The sequence below is a fragment of the Engystomops pustulosus genome, chromosome 3 (assembly GCF_040894005.1).
Source record: "Engystomops pustulosus chromosome 3, aEngPut4.maternal, whole genome shotgun sequence".
Classification (NCBI taxonomy): domain Eukaryota; kingdom Metazoa; phylum Chordata; class Amphibia; order Anura; family Leptodactylidae; genus Engystomops; species Engystomops pustulosus.
In genome coordinates this window covers 139234793-139253516 of record NC_092413.1, presented here as the reverse complement: position 1 = coordinate 139253516, position 18724 = coordinate 139234793, and the positions used below count along the sequence as shown (strand labels likewise).

Below are 18724 nucleotides of genomic sequence, written 5' to 3'. Positions count from 1 at the left end.
TGCTGCCTGTCACATGTAGTTAGCAAGATTTCTAATTGGGAGAATGTATTTATTTATTTGCCATACTTCTATATGATTATGACCTGCTTTCCCTTATCTTCCTTTCCAATAAGGAATTGTTCAGATGACCACAATGTGGCTGTATTATACGGACAACATATAAATTACAAATCCCCAAATTGTGAGCCTCATACTTTCCATGAAAGTGGATTACAAAGTCTAGAAGAGTCTCCCATCTTCACATTAAAGTTTCTGGGGACTCATTCCAGCATCATCATTGGAGATACCCTTCAAAAAAAATAGTCCAGTTTCTGAAGTGCTGGCATGTGGGATGCTGTGGCCATCATATGGTGAAAAACCTTAATTATCATGTAAGCAAATACCTTTTTTCCTCTCTGAAAAGCTGGATTTGTTTGCCGCAGCCATTCCCATCCATTTACCCATTGCAAAGATGTAGACCACATCCAGTGGTAAAGATCATAATCAACAGGGAGTTTTTGGTATAGATAACTAAATAATTAATAAAGTCCTTTATCTTCTGACTGGTCCTGTTAAAAAAAAACCTATGGCAAAATAATATATATATAAATATAAAATGTTCAATGCTTTGTTCATCTTTCCCCATATTTTATTAATTCTTAACATGAAAGTCTCTGCTAATTCATTCATCTGGGCAAATTTCCCCTATGTTGCATACATAAAGAGTCCCCTAAAAATTCTCCACGTCAGATATAATTTTCTTATATGTATACTGGTCCCCTTATTCATTTACTTACAGGTATATGCAACTTTCCCACAATCTCACAGCACCCTGCCTGCTGAGGATACGGGAATCACGATTACATCACCACACTGTCTGTCTAACAGTTAGGGCACTGCAAAGAGACTCAGAGAAAGAGCCCTATGTGGCGCTTTCATAATCAATGGTATATGTGTCTTAAAGATTTTATTGATTCTTTTAAGGGGTATTCCCAGGATAACAAAATTCTTAAATATATTTAGGATAAAAAAAATAGCACATTCTCTGATTTATTGTTATCATTGCCCGGCATTACAAGACCAGCTCAGACACAGGCACTTCCTGCCGGCAAGCAGCATCTGCAGAATATACTGAAAAAATCTATTATGTACCTGCGCTGGCTATAGGAAAATATTACATTGGAACTCGAGTGCAGGGAACCCCGTGTTAACGCCGTTTATACAATAGTCCATGTATTGGTGTAAATGGTGCTGTACTAACCTGTGTGTGTAGCACCTTCTATTTGCAAAGATAATGTCCAAACAGTTCTCCTATGGTTCTATAATTACATAGCACTTAACCATACAAAATAACAAGTTGGGCCGGTGTGTCACGCACATATCATTTGCAGAATATTCTCTACTAGCTACTGACAGATAAGGTTTTTATCCAGGGGAGGGTGAAGGAGGCATATAGCAGTGCTGGCTCTGTGTGAGTTATTGGTGAGTTAGGAGAGCTGAGAGTGTCATTGTGTTTTATATCTCATGGGTCTCATCATCTCTCATCTCTCTTTTTCCATGTATCAGATGCTAGTACAGTTTTCAGAAGCTAAATAAAAGTGTAGATAAACCTGTAACTTGATAATGTAAGTGTTGCCTTAGAGAGTCCACGCCCACACTCTGGAATTTTACACTGACCATCACTGAGTTATAGGAACTAAAATAGCAATACAACTGAGTAGAATTGTAAAGTAAGGGGGGTTAAAATTATCTTTATTGTGTAAACTTTACTAGGGTATTAAAATGTAAGATCTTTCTTTCATGGGCAAACTCCTTTAAAGGGTGGAATATGGAGGTGTAGGCACCCTCAAACTTCTCCAAATGGCTGGTGCTCTGGGTACTTGCACTCCCTGCCCAAAGAAAGAAATCGGTCTTATCCCTAACACAAATCTCAATCCAAAATTGGTTAAACTATACACAACAGCAAAATATTAATTCTAATTGCTCTTCACTGAGCTATTTTCTTCTCAGTGTACATCAGAATGCATCTAAGGACTAAAGCCACGAATATGGCTTTGTTGGGTATTTGTTAGATGAGTGCTATATTTTGTACACCAGATAGGATCATATTCCATAGTGCTGGATCAGAAATTTTGTGTTCTTAAGCAAGTATTGTCCAAACATGTAGGCGAAACCAAAATTGGCTGAGCATTTTATGTAAGGGATACCCCCAACTCTCTCCCAACATGTGAAGTTAGGATTTAACTTAGGAGTAGATGTCCACTATAGCAAGATCTGATCCCATTGTTGGTGCTAAACATTCTGCCATGTATATGGGCAATTACAATTTCTATTACATGACTTTGCAACGTGATTGATCTGTAGACTCCATGTTCTGTCATTTGTCATCTTTGTTTTTGATCTGCATAGAAAGCAAGTAAAATGAAAGTCTGCATTAAAGATACTATACACGGAGACAAATAAAAGGACATACAACATATTTGATATACAAACTGTGTCCTTCTACAGGCTGAGAAAATGGAGATGATAAAAAAACGTTAATTGGTCTCCTTCCACTATCTGCAATGCAAATATATGTATAGAGGTAATTTCACTAGATCATAAATTCATACTTGTCCACTAGACAAATGACTTGAATATTGTACACAGCTGAAGAGATTGTATTAAACCTGCTGAGCATTCATAGTATTTCACGATCATGAGCTGCATAGACTCTGCAGTTCTTTGCTGGCAGGACTGAAGCATGGGAATGTCCTGCCAGATTTGTTACAAGCACAGATCTCTGTTGTGCATGGTGATGAGAGCCTTTTTTTCCTGGGAGCAAGCATTTCACATGACCCACATAAACCACTATCATTTATCCTTGCTCCTCTGTTCTTTCCTGTTCTGATCGAGTTTCTGTAAATTATAGCGGAAGTATACAGCATTATTTTGGCACATGCCAAGATAAATATGAAAGGGATTATGTATTCATGAATCAGCATGAGATCATGTAAAATATGTCATTTTCTTAACATTTTAAAGGATGATTACATAGGAAAACAGAGGTATGATTTATGCTGACTTTAGGATATTCCTAGAACTCTGTTATAATTTGTGCAAAGGCTTTGTGCCACATGTATTAAGAGTTTTAGACAATTTTCTGACCAGTATGACAAAAAGCATCACCGATTAATCGGAGTGAAATTTCCTTCTGCTAAAAAGAGGTTTGGTCACTGCAGAATCGGCTTTCAGTCCAAAAGCGTTGTGACACTGCATTATGACGAGACAGATCCTTATCCTTCAGTGCTGAAATGGCAATCAATTCCAGCTGCAGTGATGAAACGACTACCCATGGAGATTCTCTGTATTATCCTGTCCTCTCTTGCATTTGTCATTTGAGGGCGACCAGTTTATTAATAAAATATCCAGCAGCAGCTTCCCCTCATATATGAAAATGTCTAACAATAGCCTCCCTCTCAATAAAATATTCAGCAGCTTCTTCCTATTAATAATAAAGTGTCCATCCGCAGCCTCCCCTCACCAGTAAATCATTCAGTAGCAGCCTCCCCTCACCAATATATTGTGTGGTAGCAGCCTCCTCTTTACTAATACTGTATATTATCCAGTAGCAGCCTCCCCTCAATAATATATTGCAGACACAGGACCCCTTGTTGTATAAAAAAAAGAAACTTAGTATTCAGCTCCCACGCTCCGGCTTCCTCTTTTCTTTTGGCTTCCGGTGTAGAACAGGCAAAGATAGGTCTGTGAGCTCTGTCCACGCACACTATATGAGGTCACAGTGACAACAATTGATGACATCATAGAGTTTGGGAAGACCTGTCTCTGCCTGCCTGCCTTTGTAATTAATTGTATTTGTGTCTTACATGTACACAATTGATTATCTTCTCTTCTCAGGGACTGCCCCCTCCATCCCTGGGCTCAGGCATGGCCACAACCACTGTGACCGTGATCAGTATGCCCTTTAACAGAAACCTGTAATTTGATTTGATGCAGTATGAAGCAAACATACCTTGATAATGGTGTTGCTACACTGAAACAGAATCATGATAATCATTAAGATGATAATGAAGCTCTGTGGCTTCTATCTCTGCTCTGGCACTTGCTTTCCCGCTTGTCATAGCAGGAGAGTTTCTCACTGATTGCATCATCATCTCCTGCAGTTCCCTTCCTGCCAGACAGAATAATCAATTGCTGCACCATCCCCCAGCTGCCGAGTATGAGTGATCCAGCTCAGGTTGATTAGTGCTTTACTAGTCATGCTTTATTTAGCAGCCATTTTAATTCCAAGTTCCCATGTAATGGGTAAAACAGTCTGTCCCAGCTTTCCCAAGGTCCTGAATGGTATAATTGTTTTTTCAGCAAAACCACTCAGCAAAGGGATTAACCAAGATATGATCCTGCATCAGTGTAGCTACAGCATTCTCAGTGTATGTTCGCTTTATAATGCAGCAAATCAAATGGTAGGTTTCCTTTAAGACTTCCTCACAACCACCAACAAGTATGTTGAATCTCCGTGTCATGCTTACCCTCACAGTGTGGATTCTTGATTAGTTACTGCATTTTATTGTATTATTGATGTGTTAACGTAATTACCTTCAGGCAATGCTTGTTCTCTGCTTTTATCATTTTGCCTATGAGTAAGTTGTTTCTGCATTAAAGAACATTATTATATTTGAAATAACAAGAGAAAATTCTTACAAGATGTCAATGTTAAAATTGGTAAATCCCTTGCTGACAAACTCTTAGTAACAAAATTCGAAATGCAGGTTCAGTGAGACCTTTACACAAGAGCAGACAGTGGGGAAGATGTGCTATTCCTATCTAGTTTAGATGAAATTGTTTGAATCAGGGCTTAACTACAGTGGTAGCAGCCGCTCAGTGTCAGGGGGCCCCGTCATCCAACCTGACAATAAAGAATGGAGGATGTGAACCATTATATATTATATATAATGCAGGTCCTCTTCTTGCTTTGGGTGCTCCGGGTCCTCTGGCTCCGTCTTTGGGTCCCTGCGTGATGCTGGTAGAGCACAAACAATGACGTTGGCAAGTGGCAGATGTTATTGTGTGTGCCAGCCACACATGGGGAGCAGAAGACGTAGCTGGAGGACCTAAAGAGGAGCCAGAGAACCCAAAGCACTCAGGGCAGGGGCTGGGCAGCTATATATTGGAGGGATGGGCTGGCTATATACTTCAGGAGCTGGCAGGCTATATACTGGGGGGACAGGTTGTCTATATACTGCAGGGGCTGGAAGGCTATATACTACTGGAGCAGGGGCTGGAAGGCTATATTCTGGGCGAACTGGCTGGTTGTATACTGGGGGACATGGGCTGGCTGGGTATATACTGGGGGGCTGGAGGGAGGCCACTTATGAACTGGGGGTAGGGGACATGCTAGCTATATTCTGGGGGAAAGGGTTTGGTCAGCTTTATTCCTCTCATAATTACGCCCCTGGTTTGAATGGTTGAAAAGGGACATTTCTTATTATATTTTTTATAACTTTTTTAAAACTTCTTTATTCTGTCCCAGAAAGGCACTTTTAATATACTGCAATACGAAAGTAAAGAGCCAGCATAATAGGTCTTGGCCAAGGCAGTGCATTGGCACCCTTAAATCGGGGTGCAGGGAGTGGAAATGTGGGAAAAAAACCTTCAGAAATGTCTTAGCACATGAGCTCAGAGCAGAGGTAGCAGCGAGAGCTGAGCTCCTGCCACAGTGACCACAGGCTACATAAAACCGTTAGATTCTGTGGTCACTGTGGCACTGCTGCCCCCTTTCTGGGGTGGTGCACATTACCATTCTTCACCACAACACACTATACTGTCCTGGTGCGCATAGGGGTTTAAAACTAGTGTATATGCCTTGCATCATCTAAAACATTGGGCATCAGAAAAGGTTATGGCTTTAGATTCAGCACTGAGAGACAAAAAATTGTCTCTGCATCAACCACTGTAGTAAATCTGGTGCATTTTAAACTAATAGGAAGGATAATTATGGAGCTCCCTATAAAGGTTATTATGAACCTTTATTTTTTTTCCACCTCATACCAGTATATTTTTTAATTTTGTTCATTGTTTAGACTTTTATTTGGTTTCTAAGCCACTTTTGACAGCTTTTACAATTTATTTTCAGACGTTTGTAATTGTCTCCTTCTTTAGAACCTTCTTTATTAAATGATGGCCGATATTTCAATTTGGTTTCTTTTTTTAATCTTTCTGCAATCTCCCACAGTAAGTATTTTAATAGCTGACACTTGTTACCATAGTCTTTCTTTATTAAACCGCTAATATGTTCTGTCACATAAAAGATCTATAAAGCACCGGTTTTCACACATAATGTGATCTGTTATCTATAATAGCAGTTAGGGGAAATTTGTAGGATAACATGAATGGCATTATTTAATTATATCATAAAAAGGAGGCACCTTAGGTGGTATTTTACATTAAAAGGAGCGCCCGAGGCAAGAAATGGACAAGAGTGTGAAGATGCTAAGTCTGTCCAGCTGTAGACACATAGTTGTATACCCACCAGCAGTGACGAGGAGAAGCTTGCGGTGAGCAGAGCTTTTGGTAAAGAAAGGTGTGAAGCCATCTAGGTCAGTCCCACTGTGCAAAGGGCTTTTAATGCACAGCAAAATATGAAATCTAGTGAAGTGTGAGCTTGTAAAAGCTGTGTTACATTTCAAGTGAAACTGTGGGGGGCTTGTGGGAACATCCCTGCATGTTGTAAGTAAAATATTCAGTATTTTCTCTTCATTGACATTTTTAGCATTTTTCTACTACTATATTGTCTGAACTAACAAAAAATACAAGACTTCATAAATATGTATTTTGGTTAAAGAGGCCAAGGCGGACAGGTTATTTTACAGCTTTGCTTTGGAAAGCCAACATCTTCAGTTTTCTGCAGATATTGTTTTTTAAATTTCTTTCAAAGTACTTTAGACCATAAGGTTTAGAGGGCATTTTTCACAACTAATTTTTGTCTGGTATCCACAGGATAGGTAATAAAAATATGATCCCTGCATGTATATTGTATATTCCCTGCATGTATATTCTGGACTGGCTACATTACTAACAGAGGATGCCAATCCATAAGCACTACTTTACTCCTTCATAAATGTTTACCGCCAATTATGCATTCATTAACCCATTTACTGTTCTGTACATATGGATTGTTTGCGTACTCTATAATTGCAATATTAATTGTCGAGTATGGAATTAATGTGCACAATATGATGTAGTATGCGGAATTCTGCAACTGCAAAATTACCAGATTTTGAGGACTGCATAATTTCCCAAACAGATCAGCTATGAATTGAGTATTCGTCCAGACCTTCCCTTGACATTTTATGACAGGGAAAGAAATCTTAGATATTCTGACACATAACGTCCTTCATGCTCACTGAGGTGCATGGCACTTAGCTCTCCCCATTAGTGGGAATCAGCGTTTCCTCCAGTAAATTAACATCCCCTCAGGTAAATGTGTTAATATGAAATATCCTGTTAAACATCCCCTCTTTTATGTTAAGAATCCAACCCTAGTTACAAATTGACCTCTCTGCCCACTGTGACTTCAAGTGATGCTCTTTGGATGCTGTCAATTTACTAAACTTAAGCACTAGTCTGCAGTGGTCAACTGTAACAGTCATCAAAGGTGTCTGCATTAAAGCTTTATTGTTAATCGTTGTTCCCAAAATTAAAAAAAATCCTATTGTTACTTGGATGAAAAAAGAGTGTGTATGAAGTTACGCTTACAAAATATTCCAGTTCCGACTTAAAAACAAATTCTCCTAAGAACAAACTTATCTTGTATATAACCCGGGGACTCCCTGCACTGCTGAGTAATGGAGTGTTTAGGCTCTATCTGCTTGGAAGAAAGGGAAACGTCGCCTGTTGGAAGTTTGTGTCAAAATTCCACTCAGTCTTGATTCTATATAAACTAAAAAGAATATAGTCAGTCAGATGTTTCAACCCCAATCCAAAGGAGAGTTGCTTTAAGAAAATATTTGAGAATATTTAAATACTGTTTTAAGTTTCCAATTTCTCTCCAATTACCAAAATGTAACGAGCATTTGTAACAGGCATTTGTAAACAATGCAAAATACCATGTGCTCGTTACCGATTGCATGTGTTTCACTGGAAACTGTATTTTCCAGTTATTTTAAAGCTTCCTAATATATTGTGCAGAATGTTAAATGTTAACTGTATAAAATTTGTGTCCCACAGAACACAACCCTCAAATCATTGATCATTTTACACAAAACTCCAAAAATGGGCCTTTAAAAGTATTGGCACCCTCAGCCTAATACTTGGTAGCACAACCTTTAGACAAAATAACTGTGAACAACCACTTCCGGTAACCATCAACAAGTTTCTTACAATGCTCTGCTGGAATTTTAGACCATTCTTCTTTGGCAAACTGCTCCAGGTCCCTTACATTTGAAGGTGCCTTCTTCAAACCGCCATTTTGAGATCTCTCCACAGGTGTTCTATGGGATTCAGGAACTCATTTTTGGCCACTTTACAAGTCTCCAGTGCTTTCTCTTAAACCATTTTTCACTTTTTGAAGTGTGTTTTGGGTCATTGTCCTGCTGGAAGACCCATGACCTCTGAGAGAGACCCAGCTTTCTCCCACTGGGCCCTACATTATGCTGCAAAATTTGTTGGTAGTCTTCAGACTTTATAATGCCATGCACACGGTCAAACAGTCCAGTGCCAGAGGCAGCAAAGCAACCCCAAAACATCAGGGAACCTCCACCATGTTGTAGGGACCGTGTTCTTTTCTTTGAAGGCCTATTTTTTTTCCTGTAAACTCTACATTGATGCCTTTTCCCAAAAAGCTCTACTTTTGTCTCAACTGGTCAGAGAACATTCGCCCAAAACATTTTAGGCTTTCTCAGGTACGTTTTGGCAAACTGCACCCTGGCTTTTTTATGTTTCTGTGTAAGCAGTGGGGTCTTCCTCGGTATCCTACCATACACTCCCTTTTCATTCTGACGATGACGGATAGTACGGGATGACACTGTTGAACCCTCGGACTGCAGGACAGCTTGAACTTGTTTGGATGTTAGTCGAGGTTCTTTATCCACCATCCACACAAACTTGCATTGAAATCTCTCGTCAATTATTTTTTTCTGTCCACATTTAGGGAGGTTAGCCATAGTGCCAGGGGTTTTACACTTCTTGATGACACTGCGCATGGTAGACACAGGAACATTCAGGTGTTTGGAGATGAACTTGTAGCTTTGAGTTTGCTTAGGCTTCCTCGCAGACTGTTCTTTGGTCTTCTTTCTTTTCTCCATGCTCCATGTGGTACACACAAGGGCACAGGACAGAGGTTGAGTCAACTTTAAACAATTTCAACTCGATGCAAGTGTGATTTAGTTATTGCCACCACCTGTTAGGTGCCACAGGTAAGTTACAGGTGCTGTTAATTACACAAATTAGAGAAGCATCACATGATTTTTCAGACCGTGCCAATACTTTTGTCCACCCCCTTTATATGTTTGGTGTGGAATTATATCCAATTTGGCTTTTTGACAATTCTTTTTGTGGTTTTGCATTGAAGACAAATTAAATGAAGATAATAATACCAAAGAATTTCTGATTGCAATCATTTTATGGAAAAAAACTGAGTATTATCTGACAGAATTGCAGGGGTGCCAATACTTTTGGCCACCACTGTATTGTTCTGAAGAAATGAAAAAGTAAAAAACAGAAATGGCAAAATGTAAAATGGCTGTGTTGTTAAAGAGTTGTTAAAGAATTATCTCTAGTTGCTTCTATGCAAGGCCAGGACCAGCTTAGATAGGTTGGATAATCTTAAATTTAGAGTCTGTTACTTTGGAGAAATGACTCCTTTAAGATAAAGTATGTTAAAGATTGCCTTCACATTTCCATCTTTCATTTTTATTCATATTGATAGTATTCAATTAATATATATGATTTATGTGGTCAGCGATTATTCTTCATAGCTAGGTTTATTAATTTAATAATTGTCTTTCTGAGAATTATGATTCAATATTAACTGCACATCTGTCCATAAAAATAGATTTTAATTATATTCCGTAACATTTCTTATGGAAGAATTGATTCAGTATATAATAATCATAATCAATAGCTGTGTCAGGAATGCTTCCATTATCTTAGATCATAAGGTTCTTGTTTTTGGACCGTGGTGGTCTATTCCAGTAGGTCCAGTGACCTTTTCCATATCTTTTTTCTACTTATTTTTTTTTGTTTGTTTGAGGGTCTCATAAAGGTACCTAAAGCAGTGGATGTTTATCAGCTTCAGACATTAACACGCCAGGAATGCTAAATAGCCTATTTCAGCCAATCCATCACTGCCTGTAATTAAAGGGGTTGGCAAAGAATAAAGAACTTTACCAAGGGAAGCATAATACCCTAATAGGGTCATCCATATCAAACTTACACTATTAAGGTTTCTTGGTAGTTCACAGGAGCTGCAGATCAAGTGACCTTACTGGCACCCACTGATATAGGATTGGTAGCGACAGAGAGGGCCAGACAGTAATGACTATGTGGCCCTCTTCATCTGTCAGAAGCAAGAAAGACATCGGACATCACAGGAAATCTTAGTCTTTAGTCTATGTATTGCTCCCGTTGGTATGGTACTGTAGTACATGGCTACCCTGTCCAATGCACCTCTGTATAATCCCCCATAGTATAATTCTGCTAGTTTAGTGCACCTCCAGTTATAGACCTTCCTTTTTTAGCCCCCTTTCAGTGTGTATAATGTCCCCTTATAAAAAAAAAACTAAAAAAAAAACTATTACTTTACTTGTCGAGCCACAATCCCCACATGATGAAGTGATGTCTGGACCCCTGCTTGATACACATAATAGGAGTCTATTGTTCTCTACTTGCCACAGCCTTTAACTATGTTGGTGTCTTGAGATCTCATGAATATGGGGTTTTAACAATTGGCTGGAGAGAACAGAATCCCACCCCTGCTGTCTCTGGTCAGTGTGGATATTTTTTTGTGCTTGTAATATATTTTTATTGATGTGCTTTATCTCAGCAGTCTTCCAGTGGTTGTAGCATAATGGGTCTGTCTTTACATATATTTATTTGGAAAAATTGGTGTATATTTTATATTATGTTGCAGTAATGTGTTCAGTATTTTGTATTAGTATTTTTAGAGGGTTTTGGCCAACATGTTCTAGTGTTCGTACCTAAATAAGTCAGAAATTGTGGGCTGACTTCTTCCTCGTGGTTTGTGATGTTTCTTCTAACCAGAGTGTATTAATCAAATAGTGCATTTCTTATTTTCCTCAGGTTTATTCCTTTTCTAAAGTTATTGTCATGGTTTAATAGTGGCATCTAGTGGCTACAGAAATTTCTATTCTGTTAGCAACAAGGGATACAACAGAAGATGATGTGATAATAATAGAGATTATGCCCAAGCTCAACACATAAAATCAAATAAAACCGAGATTTTGCTATATTGTAAGTGCTTCTAGTGTATCACATTGTCTGGTCACTCGATTCTGCTTATCTCTGTTTCCCAGGTAGAGAGGCTTACTCCTCAACTATGAAGTCACTTCTGCTCTCTGCCTTTGTCGTGGTGTATAAAAGAGAAGAACCACTGTTGGACATCACTTCACATACATATGATGTAGCAGTATCATGGCTCCACCTCCTTTTCACAATTTCACGCATCATCCAGGAGTTGAAGCTCTTTTTATCCTTCTCTTGACTAAAACATCAAAGCAACAGTAACAAAATGACAACACTGCCTTCACCCTTGGTATTTTTTACCTTTCACAGACAACCTGGTTCTGACCCACAGTTGCTGCCCCTTTGCTATTGTTTCTGACACACATCACTCTGACTACTATGAACACTGCAACCAGGTATCACATGCAAACTTCCTTGCAGGGATCCCTGGTGTAAAGAAGAAGAGTTGCTAAGACTACAATCTGGTTCAGTGAACAGACCAACTATAGTGGCTTAGTTTATCATTTTAAGGTATTCCACCTTCCAAGCTTACTTCATAGATGGTACTAAAATGAAACCACTGCATCAGCCTCTCCCCCTCCATATTTCTTAATGGGGGACATTACTGGGGGGCTGTGTGGGGGACATTGCTGGAAGATGTGTGGGGGGCATTGCTGAACGATGTGTGGGGGACATTACTGGGGGCTGTGTGGGAGACATTACTGAGGGGACCTACATAGAGAACATGGCACACACCAAACTGTATTTCTTTAATTTTTTTTATTTTTAGCGTTTTCAACGTATATTTCACACAGTGGAGCCTTCACCGTAAAAATTTAACAGAAGTTATATAATTCTATACAGATCAGAAGTAATATACGACGTTTCGGTCATCACGACCTTTGTCAAGCATGATCTTGCAATGTCTGCAGTAGTAGGTAGGAGAGTGGTGAGGCTCTCCAGTTTCCAGTTTGGTGTGTGCCATGTTCTCTATGTGGATTATGGATGGACTGAGAATCCTACATTGAGCACCACCCATACATGGAGTGCGGTCACTACTGTTTCTACATTACTGAGGGGACCTGTGAGGGGCACATTACTGGGGGTAACTGTGTGGGACATATTACTGAAGGTGACTGTGTGGGGCACATTACTGGAGATAACTGTGTTGGGCACATTACAGGGGGTAGCTGTGTGGGGCACATTACAGGGGGTAGTTGTGTGGGGCACATTACAGGGGGTAGCTGTGTGGGGCAAATTACTGGGGGTAACTGTGTGGGGCAAATTACTGGGGGTAACTATGTGAGGCAAATTACTGTGGGGGGAGCATTACCGGGGGTTGCATGGGGGGACCTGTGAGGGGAACATTACTGGGGGTAACTGTGTTGGACACATTACTAAAGGTAACTGTGTGTGGGGCACATTACTGGAGGTAAATGTGTGTGGGGCACATTACTGGAGATAACTGTGTGTGCGGCACATTACAGGGGATAACTGTGTGGGGAAAATTACTGGGGGTAACTGTGTGGGGAACATTACAGGGGGTGTATGGGGGACATTACTGAGGGTAGCTGTGCGGGGGACATTACTGGGTGGCTGTTGGGGACATAACTGGGTGGCTGTGGGGGTCATTATGGGGGTAGCTGTGTGGGGGACATTACTGGGGGGCTGTTTAGGGCACATTACTGGTAGTAACTGTGGGGGGCACATTAATGGGGGGAACTGGGTGAGGCAAATTTCTTGGGGCGCTTTCACACGTGGCACTAGGAAAGGCCTCGGTTTGATGTCATATGATTTCCAGTGAAACACATGTGATGGATAACGAGCACCTACTTTTGTTTAAATGCAAGACAGATGTGTGACCGCAGCCTTACAGTATTTGGGGAGATTGTTAGGGGCAGCAGTAGGATAACACTGTCAGGGAACGAAGATGTTGAGACAATGAGGAACATAAGACCAGGTGATGCCTAATGGAGAAGATGGAGGATGTGTCACCTGCAGTTATTGGATGTAACAAGTCGGCATTTCTCCTGTGGTTTTTGTAGCTGTATATACCACCATTAAAGTTGTTATTGGCACAACCACATGTGAGGGGGTAATGTACAGGAGTGGGTATTTCTGAAAGTGTGATACACATGTATTGGGGCCCATGCCCCCTGATCATTCACAACCCTAGCAACGCCCCTGGTGGACAGTATTCCTTTCAGACATGTATAAAATAAATTTGATGTGAATCAAGGACAACACTACTGGTAGGACACATTAGCTGAATGAAGATCATCTGAATGTCTGCTATTATTGCCCATAACAGCCAATCAGAATGCTTCTTTCATTTTAAAGAATTTTTTTTAATGAAAAAAAGAATGCTCCACTGTTCATTGCACAAGTTTTAATAATTTTTGCACTATGTTCTGCTTCTTCCTGAATAACTTTGGTTCAATTGCATAGCATATGTTGCCATTATTAAAATCTCCTGTCAGACTGCCATCTTCAAAACTTTCATACGTAACCTGAAAACCCACCTCTTCAGGATTGCCTACAATACACAATAACTGCACTGCTATGCTCCCCTCCCATGTAGATTGTGAGCTCTCACTGGCAAGATGCTTGTTATACTTGTTTTAAATCTCTGTAGTTTTTGAAATTTGTACTTGAAGTTTTTTCTTGTCATAGTGTAATCTATGCAAATCCCTTACTGATTGTACAGCACCATGAAATTAATGGTGCTCTATAAATAAATTATAACTATTCTGAGGGTGCATTCACATACATCATTAGCGTTGATACTGAAAGCAGCATTGCGGATTGTGAAACTGATGCAAAGATGCTGATTTGAAGAAAGAAAAATCAGATTTAACTGTATCCTGAATGCATCCTTAGATTAACAGTGGAACAGCGTGAATAATTTGGTTTAAGGAAACCTCCGACCACTGTGCTGTATTAAAAGAAGTGTTATTCATGACTTGCATCTTACATATCTCACAGAATTTAGGTGGAGAGATCAGCTTTACAAATAAACATTTAATACTCTGATTTTGCATATTGCAGATCACTTTTCTGTTCGTGTCAAGTGAAATTTCTGTCACAGCAGTGAAATTTATGTGGTAAGGAGACATAGGGGCACAGTTACTTACCCGGTCCCTGCGCGATCCCCGATCCGGACTGTCAGAGGAGGATGAACTCTGCCGCAATTCATGAAGATCGTGCACCCGATATACTGCATGTGTCACTTCCCCAATTAGGTCCGCCGGAGTTCACCTTCTTGTTCCTGGTGTATGTAATTGCATGGATGGCAACACAATTTTAAGTTAATTCCCGCGGTTTGTCCGAAGCCACATGCACCAAAAACCCCTTTTAAATCTCTGTCCCAGTGGAGCAAGTGATGAAAGTGCGGTCCGCGGGCCATTAGTAAATGAGCCCCATAATCTTTTAATAGCAACGGAAAAAGTACAAATGAGTACTTAATATGGATCCGTAGCTACCATGATTGTTGTAATAGATTGGTTTTATCAATTCATTACAGTAGCTACATTATTTGTAGCGATCTGTCCAACCTTTATACAAACTATAACCAAAATCCACTTATTTACCACAAAGTGACAACATTGGATTTTAAGTAGTAACTTATTGCTACCTGCTCTTCAACATCTATCAATTGTATCGGCCCCTTGAGGTCACTAATACAGTTGAAAGAAGGAGAGCACATTCAGACTATCATTGTAGCTTCTCACCAGGGTCTCTCTGTACAGCAAGAAATGGTGGGTCCAGCAGGAGGACCTCCAAAGATAATGCAGTTCTATCAACGCCTTCTCATTTTTCCCGCAGTTCCAAACAGCCAATGAAGTGTCGTTTTAAAATAGCGTTGATTGCAGCATCTCTATAATTTGCCTGGGTCTGCAGGAAGATTTCATGAATTTGGTCCTGTTTGGCGAGCTCTGTCTTGGGGTCAATGGACTGAGTGCCCACAGAAAGGGCTCTGAGTGTCACCTCTGGCACCCGTGCCATAGGTTTGCCACCACTGACATAGGGGGTATGCAGTGGGTAACCCTCTGTCCGACATTTATCAAAACAAGAGCACAATGTACTATGTGCAGTTTGCCTGTAGAGGGTGCAGTACGCGACAGATTCATGAACTGTGTGACACTATGAGGCTCATTTACTAAGGGTCGTGGATCACACTTTTGTAGGACTGTGTTGGGGATTTCATGGCTTGGACAGGTATTTAACAGATGTCTGTGCTGGGATTGGGGGTTGTGCCACCAAACAAACCGACTGATTCGGACTGAACGCGGGAATTAACTTTCAAAATGTGTCGCAATCCAGTGCACTTACATGCACCACTTAAAAGAAGGTGAACTCCGTCTGACCTGAGGGTGGAAGTGACACATGCAGGATGTAGGACGCACAATCTTAATGAATCACGGGACAGTGCATTATCGTTGGACAATGCACCTTCTGTGAACTCCAGAAAATGGGTGAGTAAATGAGCCCCATTCTTCATGAATCTGGAGCCCCCTACACTTCTCCGACAGAATGCACCAATTTTTTCTGGAGCATTTTATTCATGCTGTAGAATTGTGGTGCAGACACAATTGTGGCTCAGGTCGGACAGATTTGTGGTACATGGTCCAACTGTGCACCGAAATGCCCCTTTTGGTGCACATTTTTCTAACTTGTCAGACACAGTGCAGCTGTGACGGAAAACTGGCGCAGACACTTTATAAATACATGTGCAAGAAGTTTCATATTCTTTTCAGTGCAAAGTCAGACAGAAAACTGGTGCAACCACTTTAATAAATGTGGGTCAATGTGTTGTACAAGTTGTACTAGATGAGGTGAATAAAACTTTCAGTGCTGCTGAGGGACCTGCCCTGTGGGTTTTTAATTTGTTGGCTTACATCCGGAAATTTCATGTAGCTTTTGTAATTGCAGCTTTAATACAAACATGTTGCAAGTGCCTGACTTTATTTTTCAGTTCACAACTTTGATCTAGGTCAGTGGTGGCAAACCTACGGGTGCCAGAGGTTGCACTCAGAGCCATTTCTGTGGGCAATCAGACAATCGTCCCAGGACAGAGTTCCCCAAATAGGACCAAATCTTCCTGCAGTCCCAGGCAACTTAAGCAACACTTCATTGGCTGTTTGGAACTGCGGGAAAAGCGAGAAGGTGTTGACAGAACTGCATGGACCCACCATTCTTTCTCTACAGAGTGACCCTGGAGAGAAGCTATAACGAGAGACTGAATTTTCCCGCCTTCTAACCTTCTAACTGTATTGGTGGCCTCAGGTGGCCGATACGATTGAAAGATGTGGAAGAACAGGTAGCAGTAAGTTACTGCTAAAAATGCCATGTTGGTTGTAGGTTGGGCACTCGGTCTCCAAAAGGTTCGCCATCACTGATCTAGGTACTGTAACCATAGTGTCAAGAGGCAAACACTCTTTCTATTTCTCTTGCAAATGGACATTTAACATATAAAATAACATGTAAGATCAGTACTGTTTTTAGAAAGCATAACCGTGATACTTGTCAACCATTATATCTAAGTGACACTACACTCCAGAAAAGGCACTTTACCCAATAATAACTATGTTTTCAGGATAAATAGACTTTAATTTGGATAAATATGCCATACAATGGGCTCTTTCTCAGCCGGCAGTGTCACATTTTATTATTGAAATATAAAACATGTGCAGAAAGCAAAGGAGGCATTTTATTTCAGAGTGGATGATAATAAAAGTGCGCTCCAGTGTTTCTATATGGATTCAATACACATTCATTTTATGCCACCTGCAGACTACATAAAAGCCATCTTATCGACATAAACATTTTATTTTAAAAAAAAATCCATCAGGGAAGGCTGAACTCAAAGTAGCAATATCCATATTTCACTCCAGCACACAATAAACACAGCACCCGTTAAACATGATGTTAATAGCACAAGCTGTCTAAAATAAGATTCCTATATTTTGTACTAACTAGAAATTACCTACAAAATTTGCAGTCAGTCATTTCATGTCATTTGGCATAATGTAGCAGCTGTTAATTGAACCTGAAATGAAGGCTTGTGTATAGGCTGCAGTGATGGTTTCGAGAACCACAACAGAGGTTTTTGTTTGCATTCAATAGCAGGACTGGGCTTTGCCTCCACAAAGTTCATTCTTCACGTCTGAAAAGTGCCTACGGGGCACATTACGGGCTGCCAGTTTTGGGGACTATTAATGAAAACATAGCTAGCAAAGGGGCAATTCACATGATTGATTATACTACAGCTTCACAAGTGCATTAACTAGACAAAATAGTTATCTGCAGAATGATGTTTATTGGAGCCTGCTGTGTAATAAGTTGATATTAATCCTCCCAGAGAGTGGGTTTGATAGGATTTTTTATATAGGACAATAACACTTATGGAGTTGGGGGCACTATATATGGATTTATTATATGCAGGCTACATAATGAATTATATACAGTGCACTCCATGTTAGTCATATATAAAACAAAGCACTTCTCTGCATTATGCATACAGGGCTTCTCTAGTTTATTATATACAGTTCCCCCAAATGATGTTATTATTTTAATTCTGGAAGGCGATGAAAAACTGTATTCATTCAAACGTGGACCCTGTATCAAATTAATGCAGCTATACATATATATATATATTCATATGGGGCACTGTATACAATGGATTTATTTTGGGGATATTGTATGGAATTCAATGAAAGTCTTCAATTATCTGGCGCACCCTGCTCTGAAAGTGTGCACCATTTTTTTAGGTGCACCTTTAACATACATTGTGCTACAGTCGCTATATTAAATGTATCACTCCACATAATTTCTGTCTTGGCCCTACACAAAATTGGCGCTCCAGAGACGCTCTTCTCTGTGCAATGTTAGACAGAATAATAGATGAGTAGAGGTTGGACAAGTACAGAGTAGGGGGAGGCCAGCATTACAGGGCCTGGAATAAGGGAACGGCACCTAAGGGAGGAGCTTGGGTGGCGGGAGTAACCAAGGGGGGTGTATTTCATAGCTAGCAGAATGTAGTCAGATCGCCATTTTAGGTAGCCAAATTTGAGGGGTTTTTTAAGTATTGTTACCTTGTCATGGCAGCAAAAGGGAGAGGAGTTGGTGGAATTGTAGAGGTGGGGGGATTATGGTTCAATTTTTCCAATAATAACTAGTTGTTACTGCCATCTGGCAGTTTTGGGCTCATGCTGGGTGGTGTCCTGGAGAGTGGTTGCAGGAAGGTTTGCATAACCCATCTGCAGGGGATCTAAGTGCTCTCGAA

The 18724-nt window shown here is 40.3% G+C and overlaps 1 long non-coding RNA gene across 1 annotated transcript; it reads right to left on the bottom strand.

Moving 5' to 3' along the window:
- Window positions 1–1614: 1614 nt before the first annotated feature.
- Window positions 1615–17478, bottom strand: LOC140120559 (uncharacterized). Its single transcript, XR_011853871.1, has 3 exons — window positions 17426–17478; window positions 14574–14707; window positions 1615–2380 (listed from the first exon to the last, which is right to left on the bottom strand). It is a non-coding gene; the product is annotated as an uncharacterized lncRNA (long non-coding RNA).
- Between the last annotated feature and the right edge of the window lie 1246 nt (window positions 17479–18724).